Here is a 6,730-nt window from a genome sequence, read left to right as displayed (position 1 = left end):
CCCCCCCCCCCACTCCCGATATTGGAGGTCTCAAGGTTGGCAAGTATGCGTAGTTGCAACTTTATGTTCTTGTTTGTGTAGTACAGTTGGTGTATCTTTACCGTAATGTTTGCCTCTTCAATGTACGACAGATCAGCTGTGGTGATATGGCATCTTCTCGCTTGGTCTTCACAGGTGTTAGATGTCCGACATGCGGTGCCTGTCCGTTTAGCAAAGGCAAATGTTTAATGTAACTGTGACACTTTTGTCGACAACATAGACTCAGTAAACTTTGCCAGCGTAATGTTCCCTCTTCTTGTTGTCGATGTCGTAGCATGCCAGCATGTCTGTAGCTATCGGCGAGAACGGTGACTGCTGCTGCTTGCTTTCACCTCAGTCTCCAAGACACAAAAAAGTCGCCAAAACGGTTGGCAACACTGTCTGCGCCATCCTCGAGTACGTGCTTAGCTTTAAGATGGTATTTTAAACTTGATGTGCGCCGATGATATAAAAAAAAAGTTTGTCACTGCCATACCAACAAGTTACCTTGGTTTTGTACAAAGTTCTGTTTTGAAGCAAAATTGGCCGCCTCTCATCGTGATCACAGACTGTGTCACAATTGTGCGCGTCTCTCGGGTTAAGCCTAAACCCAGAGGTGATTAATCATCATTCATATTTGATAATAGCACCCCCTGCAACTCCGAGAGGGACAAGCAGTCGAAAATGGATGGGTGAATATATATATATATACTGTATATATACACTACCGTTCAAAAGTTTGGGGTCACATTGAAATGTCCTTATTTTTGAAAGAAAAGCACTGTACTTTTCAATGAAGATAACTTTAAACTAGTCTTAACTTTAAAGAAATACACTCTATACATTGCTAATGTGGTAAATGACTATTCTAGCTGCAACTGTCTGGTTTTTGGTGCAATATCTACATAGGTGTATAGAGGCCCATTTCCAGCAACTATCACTCCAGTGTTCTAATGGTACAATGTGTTTGCTCATTGGCTCAGAAGGCTAATTGATGATTAAAAAACCCTTGTGCAATCATGTTCACACATCTGAAAACAGTTTAGCTCGTTACAGAAGCTACAAAACTGACCTTCCTTTGAGCAGATTGAGTTTCTGGAGCATCACATTTGTGGAAAAAGAAAAAGAGAACTTTCATCTGAAACTCGACAGTCTATTCTTGTTCTTAGAAATGAAGGCTATTCCACAAAATTGTTTGGGTGACCCCAAACATTTGAACGGTAGTGTATATATATATATATATATGTGTGTATATATATATACGTATATATATATATATATATATATATATATATATATATATATATATATATATATATATATATATATATATATATATATATATATATATATATATATATATATATATATATATTTATATTTATATTAACAAGTTAAAGTTAAGGTACCAATGATTGTCACACACAAGGTGTGGCGAAAGTATTCTCTGCATTCGACCCGTCACCCTTGATCACCCCCTGGGAGGTGAGGGGAGCAGTGAGCAGCAGCGGTGGCCGCGCCCGGGAATCATTTTTGGTGATTTAACCCTCAATTTCAACCCTTGATGCTGAGTGCCAAGCAGGGAGGTAATGGGTCACATTTTTATAGTCTTTGGTATGACTCGGCCGGGGTTTGAACTCAAAACCTACATATATATTATATTTTTATATTATACAGTCGCAATGAAAATTTTAGAAAAACTTGTAAAGAACATAACGTCATGGCTGTCTTGAGTTTTCAATAATTTCTACAACTCTTATTTTTGTTGTGATAGAGTGATTGGAGCACATACTTGTTGGTCACAAAAAAACATTCAAGAAGTTTGGTTCTTTTATGAATTTATTATGGGTCTACTGCAAATGTGACCAAATCTGCTGGGTCAAAAGTATACATACAGCAATGTTAATATTTGGTTACATGTCCCTTGGCAAGTTTCACTGCAATAAGGCGCTTTTGGTAGCCATACACAAGCTTCTGGCAAGCTTCTGCTTGAATTTTTGACCACTCCTCTTGACAAAATTGGTGCAGTTCAGCTAAATTTGTTGGGTTTTCTGACATGGACTTGTTTCTTCAGCATTGTCCACACGTTTAAGTCAGGACTTTGGGAAGGCCATTCTAAAACCTTAATTCTAGCCTGATTCAGCCATTCCTTTACCACTTTTGACGTGTGTTTGGGGTCATTGTCCTGTTGGAACATCCAACTGCGCCCAAGACCCAACCTCTTGCTGGGTATTGTGGCGAAACAGCTCAATTTTTGTTTCATCTGACATCACATGGACAAAGATAAGACCTTCTGGAGGAAAGACACAATTTTACACTTAATTTAGGCCAACAATATCTAGAATTTGCTTTGATGTATTATTATGTTTTTAAAATCTATGATATAGTAAAACTGCAGTATTACAAGCGCTATGTGTACTAAGAACTTACAGTGAGGTGAACACAAGTTTTTAAAATTCAAGGATTTTATTGTCATACCAGCACACACGAGACAGATGAGATGGCACAATATTTAATACCTGAGGTCCCAGATTTGGCCCAGTGAGTACCACATGAATGATACTAATTTAGATAGAATATGATATAAATAAATTGGGTTATCAATATGATAGGCTAGTAAGAATATATTATCAATACAATAGAATAAATAGAATAGATTATGATCATAAATATGGAATAACAACAAGCAATCGGTGTGGATTATGTAGACGCTTCTTCGAGAAAACACCTTCTGGGACAGATAGCGTAGCATGATGTTCAAGTTAAAAGCTCCGATTTAATCTGTTGTATTTATTATCTTTATTTTCAATTTATTTTTTGTGTGTATATGTTAATTGTATAATTTAAAAATGTGTCTTACTTTCTTTGTGATCGGACAATGGCAGTCAAGGAGAGACTTGGAGAGTTTTAATTATAGCAACCTTTATTGCAAATGTGGATTTAAAATTGGAGTAGTGTCACGGTGGCACATGGTTGCGGTTGTTAGTGTGATCCCAGGATGCAGAGAAGGCAGGCAGTATGCAAGCAGAAAGTCCTTTTATAGGTACCAATCAAAGTATTAAAAACAAAGAGTGTTTCCATGGGTGGAAAATGCAAATGATCAAGATCTAATTAGTGAGTGTCCACAGGTAAGTCTCCTAATCACTAAACAGAGACGTGTGTTAATCAGTGCTCCAGACAGGCTGTGACGTGGCAGACAAAGCACACAGGAAGTGGAAAAAACAGGGAAGAAGGGGCGCCGACACAGAAATAAACACATAACACAAGGAAATAATATGTTTAGTTTTAACTGTCATGGCAGGTCATGACAAGTAGAATGTTAACGTCAAGCTAGCAGCAGGGTTTGGAGGGGTAGGAGCAAGCCGCTCTAACGTACTGTGGTGCCTCAATGCAGCGGCATAATCCAGACTTTATTGCTGTAAAAAAAGGCTTTTTATGGGCATCTCAAATACGCACATCATGTATTTGCTATGTGTGGGTGGTCCCGTAACATAACCCCCACAAATAGCAGGGATTTATCGTATATCTTAGATTTTAGTACATAGACAAACACATTTGTCTGACATAGTCACCAAATTAATACATTGCAACAAGTATTTCTGACGTTTTGTTTTAGGTAGGTATTTACATTTTTACAGTGCAGAAATTCCTCTTTTTTTTTTTTTTTTGTGCTTGGTGTGACTTCACAGTAAGGACCATTACTTCAATCGCAGCACACAAACTGCAACTTGCCACAAAGCGGCAGGATACAAGTACATACAAACACAATGTTTTCTTTTTAACAGTCTAACATTGGTGGAAGTGTAATACCCATTGGTTGTTGTTTCATGAGCAATATACGGACACACTATTGTTTAAGTTTAAAGAAGTTTTGCTTCACATTCCTGCTATTTCTGAAGTGAATCCTGTGTGATTTTTTAAGATGTAGGATATTTCAGAAGCAAAGCGCATGAAAAAAAAAGCATCCCGTCAGACGGCAGTGTCTTTTCTTCATGCTTTTCTATCTTTCATAACGTGCTTTAAATTCCAACATCTTCTTTTGAAGTGGATCCACAAGTATGTGGAAAATTCCATTAGAATTACACTTACTTACTATGGAGGTTAATTTATGTCTTTATTACGAAATCTTTTTTTTTTACATTGCATTTATGTAACACATTTTTTTTCGATTGAATTTTGTGAACTTATAATTTATTTTACATGAAATTATGCTGACAATTTCATTGAAAAAAATCTGTCTTTTAAAATTCAGTGTATAAAAATTCAGTGTAAAAAAATTAATTGAAAAAATAATCAGTATATAGAAATTCAGTACTGAAAAATTAAGTGTATAAAAATTCAGTTTAAAAAAAATGATGTCTAAAAATGTGCTTCTTCAAAAAGCCACACTCACTTCCGGTAAATTAGGACTGAAGCAATCGATCCTGTCTCAGAACCAGCCAATGAGGTGTCAAGTTTAAAGTCACATGACACGGCTCTTGCAAAACAGCTTGAAAAAAGGCAGTTAACTGTGGTACCTTGGCATAACACAACATAATAAAGATTTCAACGCGACCTGCTGAATATTTTCAAACTTCAGAAATGATTCCAATGATTAGAATCTGCACTTTTGAGTGACATACAAAGCTCTGTTTCATGCAGACCTGGCACGAACAGAGTAAGGCAGAGTGGGCGGGGCTTGTATACAAAGCAGAGTGTCAGACAGAGGCAGATTTCTATAGCAAAGTTGTGCAGAACAGTGATATTATATCGAATATGTGGATGTTTTTTACTCTCTGTATCGCCGTGTTTGTTGCAACTTTGTTGCTCCTGCTCGATTATAAAAGACATCGATTAAGGAGGTGGTCTGCAGTAGAGGAGCAACATTCATATATTCTCAATATTCAGTGTTTTATTGTTCATAGTTAATAGTGTAAATCCCATACATTCGGACTGTCATACAATTCAGTAAAAAAAAAAGAAGTTAATTCCGTCTTTTTAGTTTTTTACTGAAAAGACACTCATAATGTACAAACCCTGTTTCCATATGAGTTGGGAAATTGTGTTGGATGTAAATATAAACGGAATACAATGATTTGCAAATCATTTTCAACCCATATTCAGTTGAATATGCTACAAAGACAACATATTTGATGTTCAAACTGATAAACTTTTTTTTTTGTGGAAATAATCATTAACTTTAGAATTTGATGCCAGCAACACGTGACAAAGAAGTTGGGAAATGTGGCAATAAATACTAATAAAGTTGAGGAATGCTCATCAAACACTTATTTGGAACATCCCACAGGTGAACAGGCAAATTGGGAACAGGTGGGTGTCATGATTGGGTATAAAAGTAGATTCCATGAAATGCTCAGTCATTCACAAACTAGGATGGGGCGAGGGTCACCACTTTGTCAACAAATGCGTGAGCAAATTGTTGAACAGTTTAAGAAAAACCTTTCTCAACCAGCTATTGCATTCTACAACAAAGATATTACATCAAAGTCTCAGGCTTGTCGCTGCCCCGCCCACTCTGACCGGTTTTTCGTCTCCGAGCGCTACCTATGGTCACCATAGTGTTTAGTAATCTATTAATGACCGAACTTTGTCTTGTGAACAATTAGCTTACGCTCAAACCTTTATTCCTCCCTCCATGACTGCATCCAAACATCTATATATTTAACCCGTATCTCCGTATCATTATCCAGCACCATCTGCTGGTTACAATGTGTATAACAGTCAGTTTAACCGCATATCACGACATGTAGTAACTCGTATAACACTCAAAAGTGCAGATTTTAACCATTGGAATCATTTCTATAGCTTGAATCATCCAGCATGCCGCATTGAAATGTTTATTATGTTGTACTATGCCCAGGTAGCCAAGTTAATTGCTTTTTTCATGCTATTTTGCAAGACCCGTGTCACGTGACTTCAAACTTGACACCTCATTGGCTGGTTCTGAGACAGGATTGATTGCTTCAGTCTCAATTTACTGGAAGTGAGTCTTGCTTTTTGACACAGCAAATTTTTCAACACTGAATTTTTATACACTAATTTTTAGATGGCGCCGCTGTAGTGGCTGCTGTTGGCAGGAGCTCTGTGCTCTTGTGTCATCCTTTTTTGTTCCCTCTTGTTTTCATGTTGGGTTTTTTTGCCTTTTGATTCGGGACCCTTTGGGACTGTGTGACAGGGGTGGCACTTCTGGATCTGCCTCCCGGGAGCCTTTTGACCATGGAGACCAGCTGTTGGGTCTCTGCCACACCAGAGTCCGTTTGGAGAGACTGGAGGAGATGCGGATGAAGAGACAGGGCTGCGGAGCTGGCGCTGGACGGACAAGCTTCACAGTGTCTTGGCTGAATGACCAGATATCGAACACCTCGGTCTCCTTAGACGCATCCTTGCTCATCCATGCGGACTGGACACTGGCCGAGAGTTGGTGGGCAGCCGAGGGTGGAGTCGGCTCTCTTGGTTGCTTTGTTGGATCTGCTCCTGTCTCTGGCCATGCACCCCCCACCCTAGCAGACAATGGCGTGGAACACCGCAGAGGCCACCACATTGTATTTTTTTGTTGTTGTTGTTGTTGTTGTTTTTACTTTTGTGGCTGTGTGTAGAAGTGGCTGGTTGCATCAGCTCTGCACTTTTAATGTCTTTAATGTCCTTTGTGTTCTTTGATGTTTTCCTCTTACACACATGTTTTTGATCATATTACACCTATAATGGCTCACCT

The sequence above is a fragment of the Entelurus aequoreus genome, linkage group LG11 (assembly GCF_033978785.1).
Source record: "Entelurus aequoreus isolate RoL-2023_Sb linkage group LG11, RoL_Eaeq_v1.1, whole genome shotgun sequence".
In the NCBI taxonomy this organism is placed as follows: Eukaryota; Metazoa; Chordata; class Actinopteri; order Syngnathiformes; family Syngnathidae; genus Entelurus; species Entelurus aequoreus.
Note: the sequence above shows the minus strand (reverse complement) of the source record.